The sequence below is a fragment of the Monodon monoceros genome, unplaced genomic scaffold, assembly GCF_005190385.1.
Source record: "Monodon monoceros isolate NGI ecotype Baffin Bay Population unplaced genomic scaffold, NGI_Narwhal_1 Super_Scaffold_8, whole genome shotgun sequence".
NCBI lineage: Eukaryota > Metazoa > Chordata > Mammalia > Artiodactyla > Monodontidae > Monodon > Monodon monoceros.
In genome coordinates this window covers 65,899,886-65,915,211 of record NW_021703785.1, presented here as the reverse complement: position 1 = coordinate 65,915,211, position 15,326 = coordinate 65,899,886, and the positions used below count along the sequence as shown (strand labels likewise).

At 39.9% G+C, this 15,326-nt stretch overlaps 1 protein-coding gene across 5 annotated transcripts in view; it reads right to left on the bottom strand.

Moving 5' to 3' along the window:
• STARD13 (StAR related lipid transfer domain containing 13) overlaps nucleotides 1-15,326 on the bottom strand; it is a 223,431-nt gene that overhangs the window by 86,739 nt on the left and 121,366 nt on the right. Inside the window, exon 1 of one of the 5 annotated variants that reach the window (XM_029210398.1) lies at nucleotides 9,166-10,842. The exons of the other annotated variants lie outside the window; for them this stretch is intronic. The gene's annotated coding sequence lies outside the window, so the exon portion shown is untranslated. Of the gene's footprint in view, nucleotides 1-9,165; nucleotides 10,843-15,326 lie in introns of those variants that run through there. 5 annotated transcript variants of the gene reach the window in all.

Here is a 15,326-nt window from a genome sequence, read left to right as displayed (position 1 = left end):
CTCTCCCAGCCTTCCCTCACTACCCACTCACCTGACCCTTGGGGGAATCATGAATCACTTCCTGTCCTTTAAACTTGTGGCTGAACTTCCCCTTCTGTAACAGCCTCAAACTGGGGGGTGGGTGGGGGTTGGGGGCATGCAATGAGAAGGACTGGGAGGGAGAGGGCTGCCTGGAAGGCAGGCAGAGGGCAGAGGAGTCGCTCTCCATCCATATTAGAGTGAGTTGCTGAGCACTGCCGACTCTTGTTTTTTTAGGAGATGAATGATCGTTATCACAGTAATGACCTGAGTTGTGCATTTTTTACTGCTTGATTTACCTCCAAAATCCTGATTCCATTCTTCACCGTTCTACTGCTTACGTGCAACTTCAGAAAGGATGGAGGGTAAAAGAAGTAAAAAGCAAATTCATCAACCTCACATCTATGAAAAGTCTGATGGGGCAAATCTGAGACCTGCTTAAAAATAAGTGGTTGTACAGGCATCTATTTTATTGAGACCCACCTCCTTATTTGTCATTAATATTAATACATTGGACGTAGTATATGAGTCAGCTTTCTAGGTCAGTTTTTTATTAAAAGGATATTTTTACTATGATAAAGATTTTTTAAATTAAGAATTTAAAAATAATATCACGGCAGAGATAAGCTAAGTATTTAACAAACACATGGGAGGACTATGATTCCCAGCCTCCCTTGGAGGTAGGCATGTGAAGGAGGTCTGGACAAAGGCACGTGGGTGGACCTGCCATGTGATCTACCTCCCCCTGTCCTTCTCCATCCACCAGTGGATATGCCAGTGCCCAGGAGACATTGGAAGCTTCATGTTGAGTCAGGAGAGCCTCAGTTGGTCTATGTCTGGTGCAGAGTGTCCTCAATGTGAACAGGAAACATAATTTTAGTTGGCTGAGACTGTAACACTTTGAGGACAGGAACCGCTGCCTTATTTGACATTGAATCCCCCATGATTGGAAAAGAGTATCCCCTTATGCCTGGAAAAGAGCAGGTATCTGGCCAGTGTCTATGGAATAATGAATGTTGAGTGAGTCATAAGAGTATACACATGAAAAATCAAAACGCACACAAAAAGTTAATTCTGAGAAAAGTTTCTGGGGATGCTTTGCTCCTACACACACATAATCAACTTCACTCTAAATATCACTCAAAAACTCTTTTGTCGGGCTTCCCTGGTGGCGCAGTGGTTGAGAGTCTGTCTGCTGATGCAGGGGACACAGGTTCGTGCCCCGGTCTGGGAAGATCCCACATGCCGCGGAGCGGCTGGGCCCGTGAGCCATGGCCGCTGAGCCTGCGCGTCTGGAGCCTGTGCTCCGCAACGGGAGAGGCCACAACAGTGAGAGGCCCGCATACCGCAAAAACAAAACAAAACAAAAAAACTCTTTTGTCTTTTATGTCCATTTTTGTTTTCATGGAAAGCATCCAACTTTCAATACGTACCACAAACTAAGGTAGATTGTTAAACAGTTTCTTTTGAAAAGGATTCAATTCTGACCCTTCTCCTCGACCTACCCCCACCCCCACCCTGAAAATAAACCCAATCTCAGTTGACTGAACATATTTATTTCACTGCTCATCAGTTTTAGAGAATCAAATGCATTTAAAAAGCAGTTTGGGGTTATCCAGACTTTAATGAGGGGATGCTGACTGTGGGAAGGTTTCCTGGCTTCATGTTCTCTCCATAAAGAAATTTCTTGCCCCCATCAGACTAATCCGTGAGTCCGTGAAAGTGACACATGGTAAGATCCTTTGCCTTAATAACAAAACCCATAAATCCCTTACATATTTGTATTTATTTTCAGGCTAAACTTGATTTCTAGGTTCAAGACTATGAAGCAACATTTGGTGTTTCCTTTTCAGACTAACTGTGACTAGATACTAGGACAGAGGCTTAGGGTCTGTCCAGGAGGTGCCAATGATTCCACACCTTGTATTTATGTTTCTTTTTTGTCATTCAAAAATATTTCATTTCCTTTCTTTTTATTGTATAAAAATTAACATCAGAAATAGCTTGATGCCTCATAGAAATCATAAGGAAGAGTTACAAATCAAGATTTTAAAAATTCCTTAGTATATTCACAAGAGGTGATAGCAGGTACATTTATAATTTGGTTGGAATCTCCAAAGTGGCTTTAACTTTTAACACTAATATTTAAGGGCTAGATATAACTGATTTTTAGTTGTAAAAAAAGAAGCAAGGGAGGAGGGAGGGAGAAAAGAAGGAAGGGAGGAAGACAGAAAGGAAGGAACTCCAGCTATAAGCCATCCTTTCAAATTACCCAAACAAACACAGTCCTCTGGCTGGCACCTGGATGGCCAGTCTAGCACTAGTACTCCAGGACACTGGTATCTGATTACCTGGCTGCTGTATACAAGCCTCCTTCTAACAAGGACAGAACCTGTTGTTTGTCTTTCCTACTGTATATTGGTGCCCTTATTATGGATAGTGTCCAGTTCACAGCTATTTCTCAAGGCAGAAATGCTGACATCGTTCTCAATTTTATCTAAGTACAATTTTTTTTGCTTGGCTCAATTCCTCTCCCATCTGTAGAACGGTTCTCTGCACCCTTTGCTCCCTGTTTTTGTCCTGTCTTCGGTATTCTGGATTTCGAGCAGGAGTTCAATGATGGTCATTGACTAAAATGACCACCTTAAGGCTCACCTCTTTTTCAACTTCAACCCACTGTAAATCACTTTAAATACTACTGCAAAAATGATGATGCCAAATCTAACTCTAGATTTATGTTATTTTAAAATTTAGCTTCCCAACCCCCTCTGGGATAAAACAAGCTTTTCACTGTACTAGGTACCCAGTAAGTTCACATTTCACCTATGAGTAAATATTTGGCTAAAGTTCATTGTGGCTAAGGGATGCCTGTTTGGGCTTCATTTTGCCCTGAACTTGTTTTATTTAACAAATATTTTAAAGATTTACTGAGATAGGCAAAAGAGCAAAACCCTAAATGTTTTTAAGCCTGTGGCTCTTAGCACCACCACCATAAGAGACCAAAAATAGAGGATGCAGTTGCAATATTGCATTCATTTCTCAATGTGCTCAGTATAACTAGCATACTCTTTTAAAAAATCCAAGCATTCAAAACAAACAAACAAACAAAAAAACACAGTGTTACTCCAATATATTATTATACTCAAAAAGACTTTGGGGGCTTCCCTGGTGGCGCAGGGGTTGAGAGTCCGCCTGCCGATGCAGGGGACACGGGTTCGTGTCCTGGTCTGGGGAGATCCCACATGCCGCGGAGCAGCTGGGCCTGTGAGCCATGGCCGCTGAGCCTGCGCGTCCGGAGCCTGTGCTCCGCAACGGGAGAGGCCACAGCAGTGAGAGGCCCACGTACGGGGGAAAAAAAAAAAAAAAGACTTTGGAATTTTGAAATTTACAAGGTATATTTATTTTAATAACTTATGACATAAATAGTTACTAAAATGAAGCCACGTTAAAAAAAACCAAACTATATACATGATTTTCAACTTTTTAAGTGTACTTTTCTTTGGGAAGCTTTGTTGACTGGCTCACCACTGATTATTAGATGGTAAGCAACGTAATTCTGAAGGTCTTGAATTTAATTTGAAAAAACTGTTTGCTTAGTCATAGTCTAGCTATTGTTTTCAGGGGGTTTATAAAAATTGCCTTTTAAATTTTTTTTGGAAAAAAAGTATATATTCAGGAAATTAGGGAAAAAAAAAAAAGAGAGAGAGAGAGCGAGCCTATAGAAATCAAAGACTTTCATGGAACAAGTTTTTGCTCCACAGGAGAGTCTAGAGATGCCAAATAAAATGATCAAGGTGACCAGCTAGCTGTGTGACTTGGGCACAACACTTTAACCTCCCTGATCCAATCTTCTCACCAATAAAATGAGGTCTTTTTTAGCGCTCTAAAATGCTATGATTCGTAAGATGAAATATTATGCTGATAATATCTGAAATCAATGCCTCTTTGGAACAATGTCACAGGACTACAGAGAAGATAAACCATACCTATGTTCTGGCTACATGATTGTAGACCATAGCCACACCCATGATAAGTGAATCCAAGAAAACCCACATTAACGTTGTAGGAAAGGTAAGGTCCGTCTAACACTTTGTTGCTAGGAAAGCACTGTTGACGAGCTCTAATACAAACGGTCTGTACGATTTCATACTGTGGTCTCTGACGTAGCAAGCGAAGCTTCCTGAGAAACCACAGCCTCAGCTGCTGCATCTTTGTACAGGACATTAACCCCAATTGGTTCCTTTTTTTCAATTTTATTCTTAAATGTACCATTTCTGATCTCTCTCCATTTTGTAATCCAATTCTAATAAAGACAAAGAGACAGGATTCTGACTGCAGGGAGATGAATAAAAGTGCATCTTTAAAGACAGTTATTATTATTTTAAAGACAGACAGTTATTAAAATGTCTGGATAAATGCTGCACTCAGCCTGCAAATCAGCCAGGCAGTCTGGCCCTTGGTGCACGTGGCCCTGAACTGCTTTCTCTGAAATGGAGTCACAGGAATCTGTGAACTGGAGTCTCTCGACTTTTCAGCAGTTCCCCCCGCACCTGACACTGTGTCAGGCACATAGTGCTATGGTGAAACTTGTTTTGTCAACTTACTAGATGGTTATTATTGGAAAGGCCAAAAAAGAAAAAAAAAATTTAGAGCCTGTGAAGGCTTTAGGCATTTTGTAGTTTGACTGGAGATAAACATTTGCCATAATTGGAGTATTTACTAAACAAGGAATAAGCTACTTAGACGCTAAGACAGTATATTGGTAACTTTGCTTCCATTATTTCTTAATTTGTTCATTATAATCATGCACACTTGGGCTTCCCTGGTGGTGCAGTGGTTAGGAATCCGCCTGTCAATGCAGGGGACATGGGTTCGAGCCCTGGTCCGCAAGGATCCCACGTGCCGCAGAGCAACTAAGCCTATGCGCCGCAACTACTGAGCCTGTGCTCTAGAGCCTGTGCTCCGCGACAGGAGAAGCCACTGCAGTGAGAAGCCCGTGCACCGAAATGAAGACCCAATGCAGCCAATAAACAAACAAACAAATAAATAAATGAGAACTAATTATATTTTTTAAAAATCACGCACACTTGTTATTGGAATTTATTTTCTCTGAAACAAATATTGTCACTAGAGTGCTGCAGTTTTCAAAATGCATATTCATGAATGTTCTCCCTGATATAAATTGTATGAGGGAGGTTTAGAGGGCCCACAACTTCCATTCAATTCTTGTTTTAATTCTCTCTTATACCGCTCAAATATTCTGCTAGAAGGTGTCTGCATTATTATTGTTGATATTGTGTGCCAGGTATTGATGCTAAATGCATTACGCTCGCATATACGATAGCTCATTTAATCCTCACAACAGCCTCTAAAGTGGTATGATCATCCCCATCTTACGCAGGAAGAAACTAATGCTCAGAGAGGTTAAATAAGGTGTCAAGGCCACACGGTGGGGATGCTATAAGGCAAACCACAGTTTCTGCTCCAATTCTAGTCCTCATTCATAACTAAATGGGAATAAGTGATACAAACAGCAAAGCTCTTCCAAATCCTTTTGGAAGAAGGTAGGGTTTAAATTATAAATAAAAAAAGCAACCAAACGAAAGAAAAAATTTACTCACATAATTTTCCCATTTACTTATTCATACCTTCATCAGCCGTTAAATACATACGTTACCGTTGCAACAGAGAATCTCAGGAGCAGAAAAAGAGGTGGCAGCACTTAAACTGATGAAAGAGCGGGTTGTCAGTGATAAGAAGGAGAAAAGTTGATGGATCACACAATATTTTTCTAAAGGTCTTGACTCCCTGTGGAAAGTTCTAGGTGGAAACAGTAGGGTTCCTGGCAGAGTGAAGTCTCTAGGAGCTTAGGAAAAGGTGAGGTGCAGAAAAAATGAGGGCATCATAATGACAGTATTTTTACAGGACATACACCCAGAGAAAGCACAGAAGCAGGTTTTTCAGGTATGATCTCACACCAACCTGACTCTCTGAGACAGACATCACCATCACCACTTTGGGGATGAGCAATAGGAAAGCATGCACCTAGCCAGTGACAGTGTCGAGATTCAAATCCAGATCCCTCTGAGCCTGAAGCCTTGTACCTTTTCAGGGTGCCAGGCTGCTCTAAGTGGTCCTGCTGCAGTGTTCTTGCCAGGTAAGAACTTGTAGCGGGCAAACAAGGAAACCAAAAAGAAGACCCTAACTTGGTGGGCAGGACAGAGAAAGTACACAGAGCTGTAAAATAAATGAGGAGGTTTATCTAACAATCTGTACTATTAATTAAATTTAGCTATCTACCAGCTAAGTGCTCTGCGGCTCCATGGTAATTATCAAGCCAGTCAGAATTTCTAATAGTGCTGATAACTAAGTATGATAGGATTATGCATTTTTCCTTCTCAGGGCTGAAGCAAAAAAGTTTCTCTAAAGCCAAGGTTTTCATTTTTTTTCTTTTTTTCAATTAGTTACCAGTCCAGAATTATCCCAGAGACCTCAAGGATTGTTAGAGCTTATTTTCACTTATGTAGGGAAAAAGAAAAAAAGAATTCTTCCTGGGTAGAAGCAAGAGCACAGAAACACGCTTTCTGGTCTTTCTCGCCTCAATCTGGACTGTTGTCAACAGACTCAACTCAGCAGAAAAGCGACAGGAGTAGGGCAATGAACACCGCCCATGCCTAATAACCTGATAACTATCAATAAATAAATTAAAATTTTACGATTTTTGAACCATAAATATACTTCACTTTTTAAAACAGGATTGTCAAAAAACAATGTTAAGTATTACCTTAAAATTGTGTGTTAAATGAACTTTCGTAAATAAATCTTAAATATGGAAGGTTAATTAATATTTCATTTTGGAAATATTCTGCTGTGAAATCCAGTTTACTAAGGAGACTAACTTTTTCACTTTAAAAAAGTGTTTTGACTGAATCTTAACACACAAAACACCCCCGATTTATGTATCTTGTAAATGTAGATTCTTTTATGGTAAGAATACATAAAATAGGTTAATGAGCATTTGTTTTAGGTTCAAAAGTGCTTAAACATCACGTTAAAGATATAACATAGAATGAAGCTACTTTACTATAAATTATAGTTCGTATGCTTGTTAGCAGAAAACTTTTCAAACCTATAATGCTTTGTTAGTTTGGGGCAGAATATTGGGTAAATTCAAAATAGTTAAGAATTAAGATAGAAAGAAAGATGGTTCTCAACTCCCAGATATGGGCTTCTTTGGAGAAAGTGAAAATGGATTTTTTTTTTTAAATGAGAAATGAATGATAAACTACTTTTTAAAAAGGATATTACATATGCTGTTAGTCATTTAAAAAAAATGACCACAGAAACTTTGATTCACATTTTTCTGGTGACATAGCCCCCCTTGTAAAAACGTATACACATACCAATATGTTATGTGAACTGCAATCTTGTAGTGACTTCAAGGAAAAACTTGTTTTTATAAAAGAACTCATATTTTCCCATGCTTCCTCACTTCTTGTGCAAGAACTTTAATGAGATTCGAGTAAACTGTGTTTTATTTATTTTCCTTTGTTCTTCCCTTCTTACTGGAAGAGAACATTATCTGGATATAATCATGTTCAAAGAGAATGAATTATGAGTAAGGAGATGCTTTAAATCAATGACCAACAATTAAAATGACTAACCCTGCCACCACTTTGGGTATGGCAACTTAATTTTACCAGGACAACGTATTTTATTCTAAGGCAAAAAATGAACCCACAGGAAGGAATGCTATTTCAGTAGCCTCCAATTTCGTCTTTGCAGATTTAGCCTCTCTCTCTAACCCAGCTGACTAAACTTGAAGTTGTGTAGTGGTGGAAATACAATGTGAAAATCTTTGGCCTACTTCCTCAGCGTCTCTGGAGACTTTGTTTTTCTCTCAGCTTACTACCCCATAACTTGCCAAATCATTGTTCCTATTCACTAAACTATCAGCAAGCCTGTCTGGTGTTCCAGCCACCTGGAGCTGACAAATATTTTCCTAATATGAAGGATGCTATAGCAACTAGATTTGTGGCATGGATACAAACCAGGCATAATGGTGCTACAATTTAAGGTGAGAAACAGACACATAGCACCCGCATCAGTATTACCCCAAAGAGTGTCTTGAGAACTCCAAATTCATTATATTTTAGGACTAAGTTCTTTGGACATAAGACTGCAAATTACCCCAGCCCTAAGAGAAGGAAGGCAGTAATTCAGATTGGAAAGATCTTATGTTTCAAATCTGCCCATTTCTTACAAGCAATGACCCTTGGACAAGTTAACTGTACCTCTCTAAACCTCAGTTTTTTCATCTGTAAAATGGAGATAATAGTCCTGCCTCAAAGGATGGCTGTGAGGATGAAATGAGATGATATCTATAGTGTGGTTGGCAGATGAGAAGCACATAATAACTAATAGCTTCTGTCATTAGGCTAAGGAAAGGGGTGATGAATATTTACAGGGCACAAGGGAAATGGTCTCCAAAATAGGAGGCAGATGAATACATTAGAAATTTCTATTTGTGTTTATTTTTAAATATTTTATTTAAGTATTTTTAGATATTTTAAGAAATAAATTGTTATGCCAGGATTCAATATCAGGATTTGATACAAGGTGCCCTCACTTATGATGCAAGCCTGCTGGTGGTTTCTGAGGGAGGGTGGGGGTCATAGAGTATTATAGGGGGACACTGGTCATTATAGGTACATGCACATTTTCAGTACTGCCATGTGTCACGATGTACTGCAGCACACATGTACCCGATTGAGAAAATATGTGGAATACATTGCTTACTTTTAACCAAACTAACCCTCACAAAATGGAGAAGTGACTTAAAAAGACTCTTGCAGAGAAAACATGAAGAGAAGATGACATTAATTACCAGCACAAGTTGTCAGCGAGAAGGTGACAATGCTGAAATTTCCCTACTAGGGAAATTTCCCTACTATAGTACTAGGGCTATAGCAGTCACATCTACAAGGTAAGGACAATGTAAATATGTTCAGACCAGACAAGAAGTCAGCTGGAATGATTAAAATTGTCTGGAAGATTGTTTGAAATGAAGATGTATGTAATTGTTGATGAACTTCGGCCTTTATGACTTGAGATAGTTAGTGATAGTGGAACATGTATATAACTTACAAAATACAGGGAGCTCCCTGGCAGTCCAGTGGTTAGGACTCTGCTTTCACCGCCATGGCTCTGAGTTCAATTCCCTGTCGGGGAACGAAGATCCCGCAAGCCGAGCGGTGCCGCCAAAAAAAAAGAAAAACAAAAAAACACCCAAAATACAGAAAATACAGAGAGCTATATTGGAAATACTGCTCAAAATCTTGTTATTGATAGGCGTATACATTCAAAAGACTGTGTGGCCACTGTGCTAGGGAATGTGAGTATGGGGCAGGCACATTGATTGCATGCTTCCCAACCTTTTTTGCACAACATGGCCCATGCTGCATTTGTACCGCACACTGGGATAAACGACCAGGCTAGGCTGCTGGAGGCCCAAGGTTATCAGATGGGGCCTTTGGCTACCCCAGGCCCTGCTCAGCCAGCCCAAGGGCTGGGGGGATTAGTATCTTCAGCAGACCTAAACCCATTCAGAGCATACCCATGTCCCATGAGATGCACCTCAAAGCACATTGGTTGGAAACTCAGTTTTACAGACAGATTTAGGCAGGGCTAATTATTGAAAAATACAATTATTTGGGTCTAATTGAATAAACTCTATAGAAGAGGGGACAGAAAGTTTTTTTGGTTTTTTTGTTTTTTAATATGGACCTCTTAAGAATCAGCCCAATAGAATTTGTTTGTATCGTGAGTGGGCTTGTTGAGACAAGTTAAATATTATGCTATCTCATTCTCTCCAATCTGATAAAGGAACAAATTTTATATATTTAGAAATATTCTCTTTCCTCTCTGTCTGTGAGCACATTCCTCTTCCGTATGTTCAGCATTCAATACAGTGCTACTCACACAGTAAGTGCTACTACATGTTTGCCAAACAGACAAACAAGCCACAGTTAAGCTAAAAACACTGTTCATCAATCCTTATATTCACACCCAGTTAAGGTTCTTTTTCTGTTCCTCTCAGCAGCTAGTCCAAAACTTTGCCACTGATTACCAGTTCCCAGCCCTCATCCCATGCTATTTACTCACTCTTGGCTGATTTTACCTCTTCCTTCGATGAGGTCATCAAGACCATCCTACAAAGCTGTCTTAACACCAAATATTTGGACCTGAGTCATTTGGTGTAAACCCACGCTCCCCCTCTGCCAAGTTGTCTTTGACCTCTTCCTTATTAATCAAACCCACCAGTCACAGATGGATGCTTTTGTTGAAATATCTCCCCTTTACCCTCCTTTTTCTGCCCAACACTGGTTCAACTAGACAGTCAACTCTTAAGCACCCCAGGCTCATCTGCACCAGAGCTTCTGCCTTTTTCCGTTTTCTCCATTTGACATGCTCTTGCCTCAGAATCCACAGATGCCCTCCTTCACTCTCCTTCCTTCGTGTCTTCATTCAAGTCACTTCTTCAAGAGGCCTTCACAGCCACCTTTTCACAAAACTTAGCCCTTTTTGTTCACATTCATACCATCTTACCCTGTTGTGTTCATTCTCCTTATCAGTTGACACTAAAATAAACATTGTTTGTTTATGTTGTTCGCTGTATGTCTTCTCCACTAGAACATAAACTCCATGAGGGCAAGAACTCTGTTTTCCTGTTTTTCTTATTGATGTATCCCCATAGCCTAAAGTTGGGCCTGCCACACAATAGGTACCCAATTAATATTTGTTGACTGAATGGAGGGATATGGGTTGTGGATGGACCTATACATGGTATCATTGCTTCCTCTCCAATCTACCCTTTTACCAGAACATTCCTCTTAAGTTACGAGTTAAAAATCACCAGTCTCCTCATAAATTGTTAATAGCCATGCATGGTTTATGAAATAATATCTAAAAGCCTTCAAAGATCTAGCCCCAATCTGCCTTTCCAGCCCCATTTCCCGATGCAGCTGTCTCCCCATACACCCTGAAGTCTAGTCATGCTGGGCACGCTGGGGGACCCTGTATTCATTCTTGAACACATACAGCACTTTAAAGTCTTCGTGTTTTCTGACATACATCCTTTTGTCTCTGAATATCTGTTTCCTACTTTGCCCTCAACTAACATCTATTGGTGTTTCGAGGCCGTGCTCAAATGCCATATTGTCCACAAAGCTTTCCCATTCTTCCAATTAGATTTAAACGTGTGCTCCATAGTGCATTGCCTTATGACTCTAATTAGTATAAAAGTCATTCTCCCTCCAGTTGTGTCCATATCTGCCCCCAAGATGGGACTATAACATCCTCGAACAGGCATTATAGGCCCGTCTTCTTTTCACAGTTTCTCACATGTAGTAGATTATCAATAAATGTTTGTTGAAATGAAATACACAATGTCACTAGCTGTGGATTTTGAGACAAGAGAATTGTAGTAAGATAGGCATTTAGATCCTTTATAGAAGTAATACACCAATACCAAATCAGTGGATGTCAGGGAGACTGAAAAGAAAAAGAAAATTATAGCTTAAACCATCATAAAGTAGGAAACTTTAACAGTAAACTCTAAACCTATGGATATCTTATTTCTCTCTGCTGTAATGCCTGGCACAGAGAGGTCACTTAATTTGGTTTGATCCTCAGCTAAAAACAAACTGCTTTTATTTAAACTGAGTACCCACTAGTGTTGTTTAACCATTTTGTGGTTTTATTCAAGTATTTGCAAGGCCCAAAGAAAACCAGTCAGAATGCCTCCATGTTACATAAGGGTTACTTCTGTTCGTGGAGTAATTTAGGGTTAATTCAAGGGTATCTCATCTGCTTGCTGGGTTTCTCCTCCCCAGGCCTGTCTGTAATGTATATAGCTGCTCCCTGGCCAGGCCCAGTACAAACGGTCCAGTATGCAGGATAATAAGCACATGTGGAAAGAACAGTAGTTCTCAGGAGATTGTTCTAAATCATTGTTCTCTTGTGGGGAGTAGAGAACTAGTAACGGGTCTCCTGGAGGCCCCTCTGCAGAGGCTGAAGGGGAAGGGTACTCCCGCCTTGAACTCCCTCCCCTCTGGTTTGCTGGCTGCACTCAGGCCCTTCCTTGGCGTCTTGTCAGAGCTCCCTGGGCTGGGGATTCAAGCAGCTGGCTCTCTCATTCACCTCTAGCTCAGACAACCAGCTCGGCTCAGATCAGGCTACAAAACCCACCACCTTCACCCCCGTGTGTAGAAGCCACTCCCAAGGCATAAACTACCACGCCAGCCCCGGGAAGGTGCTTCTCCTCACTCTTTCACAACTTGACTAGGAAGGAGGCCACTTCAAGGAGCTTCCCTGATTATGAAGATTTAGATTTCCTGGAAGGTAAACCCCCCAGGACTTCACTTTCCTCGGCTCCCTCCACCCCCGACCTGACGCTCTAACATTACTCCTGGGCTTGGTTGCAGCCCGTGTGGGGATTTATTTGCCTACGTATTACTGTGTTTGTATTCATGTTTGAAGCTGGCATTCCTTCACCATTTACACAGTGAGCGCTCTGAAGCAGGGACTTGCCTTACTTATTGGGCAGTATGCCCAACAGGACCATTTAGAAATGTCTTTAAACAAGTCACATGCTTCTCTGCCCTTTTAAGACAAGATGGCCAGGCCCACTAAGGAAACGTTCCACCCACCAGCAGTCCTTTGCTCTGGCTTCTTTACCAGGGAGTGGCATTATTAGTGGGGATGCATTTCAAGGATTATCCCAAGAAATGAAAAAAGAAAACCCTCCCTCTTGAACAAAGAGGCAAGCGATGGACGGTAGATCTCAGCAGTGAGGCCCCCTGACCAATTTATTGGTGAGGCTGTAAAACAGAGAGTGGTGTTTCTAATTCAGCTCAGTGTTCAACTGACTACACGACCCTGATTTGATAGAAGATTATTTCCAGTATTCCTGTGGTTTTTCCTGATATAACTTGCAGAAACTATTATGATAAAATGGCTTTACTTCTGCCAGTTATTCCCTGTAAAAGGAGATTAAATGAGGGATTATAAAAAGCTTCCACAATTTACATAGTTTTCCTCAGAGTCATTTAACACGTAGACTCAAGTTTTCCCTTCTTAACTGTTTTTAAAATCAGTTGAACAAAAAAGTTCAACCATTAGAATTTCCATCTCTGTCAGTCACAGTCTATTTTTTTTAATAAAAATGGATAAGACAGGCTTTTTAGGCCTCTCCGAATGCTAAGATTATTGTTTCCTTAGAGAGTTTTAAAACTTTGGCCTCAAAGGTTACCTTATTTTCAACATTTTCTAAATGAAAGAAAGGAAGAATGGTAAAATTGGAAGCCTGGTAAGAAGTTGAAACTTGATTGCTTCAAGTATACCCTGGTTCTTTGCAAAGAATCTAAAAAAGGCAGCATTGAGGTCAATACAATTATATATAATTGATCAGGCAAGCCCCTGATTATTAAAAACTTTATTATGATTATTAAAACAATGCCAGTGTCTTATTTGCCATTTTTCATATTATTTATGAATAATATCATGTTAACTATCTTTGTTCAGAAGTCTTTATCTACTTTTTTGTTTGTTTGTTTTAAACCACTCCCTTAGGATAATTTCCTAGAAGTGGATTTACTGGATGAGAGGGTTTTGATAAATGTGGCCAAACTGCTTTTTCAAAAAGATGGCTATATGTTCTTTTTAAAACATATCTAGCCACAGATAAATCAAGGCTCTCTCCAAACAGAGACAGTTGATTGACAGTTTCAATTTTTAGCTAGCTAAGTGTAATTAGTAGGGCTTAGATAGGACTAGTAGGTTAACCATTTGTCTACTGGTGATGGCATACACAGTTTTTCTAAAAACTAAAACGGCCTAAAACAGTCTACATGCTATTACACTCTAATGGTCAAATTATTCCAGACACACAAATGGGTACCCAGACTCTGTCCCAAAAGTTGTGTGATTATAGTATACCACGAACTAGATAATATTTTCAGAAAGATACAGAAAGACTGTATTCTGTATACACTTGTACATTCTGTATAATGTTGTTCATTCATTCAACAGACATTGCTTGAACACCAACCACTTATGAGAAACTATGGTAACCACCAGGGAAACAAAGAAACATGGAGTTTTCCCTGTCTCTGAGGAGCCTACAAAGGGAGAGAGATATGTAAATAAAGAATGAAGTAGAAGATAAGAACTCCATCAGAAGTTATACTATGGGAACCATGAACGAAGAAGCTTCTGACTCTACGGAGGAAGAATATTAGGGAAGGCTTCAAAGGCTGGTAATGTTTAAAGCTGCTTCGGAGGATGAAAAGAACGATAAAAAGCAGTAGAGAAAGTATTTAGTGGAGACCGGGACTGGAATGAGCGGAGCATGGAGGTGTGGAAGCGTCAGGGGCAAATCGGTGGGAGGGGGAGGAGGTACATGATGGTACACTGATTAGTTCTCTCCATGAAGGGCTCTAGGGGTTCGAAAGAGGGAGGAGATCAGAAGAGGGTCAAGAGAAGCCTCTGAATGATGAGCAGCATTTGTTAAGGAAGAGAGGAAAGGAATATTCCAGGAAGCGAACAAGTGACTTTAAAGTTTTCTAAGTGTTTTCACACATATTATGCCATTTGACCTCCACAACAACCTTATGTGGTAAGGTAAACATTCTTATACATTCTTTTTTTTTTTTCTCATACATTGTTATTCTCATATTGCAGCAGAAGAACTACGAGTCAGTGAGCTTAAGTGACTTGCCCAAGGTCAACACAGTTGAGTGTGGGCAGCTGTGCTTTAACAACTCAGTGAATGGTGCCCAGCGGGATGGTTTTGTTTGGAGTGTGGCGTATTGGCCGCTGAGATTGGCAGGTCTGACTTCTGACTTCTGATGCTGTTTGCACTATATTAACCTGCTATCATGTTTATCACTTCAAATGAAAATGGTTTAAAATGAAAACACACTAATGGCTCCTATCTTTTACTTTTAATATTTTATATACTGTTGTTTTTATTAGAATATTTTGGAAAGATGCTCTCCTCTCTCTTTCTCTCTCTATAGACATATCTCTATACCTTATATGAAGATAAGCATGTATTTATTTAAATATGGTGTATATGTATACATAACATGTTAGAAAATATTAGGTAACTTAATTTGCACTACCATCCATTTCCCTATATTAGGAACTTTAAAAAATTATATATATTTAAACGTACTAGATCAAAGCAGTGCTGCACCAATTTTAGCCCAACTTCTACAACTTCAACCTATTTGAGGGAATTCCTG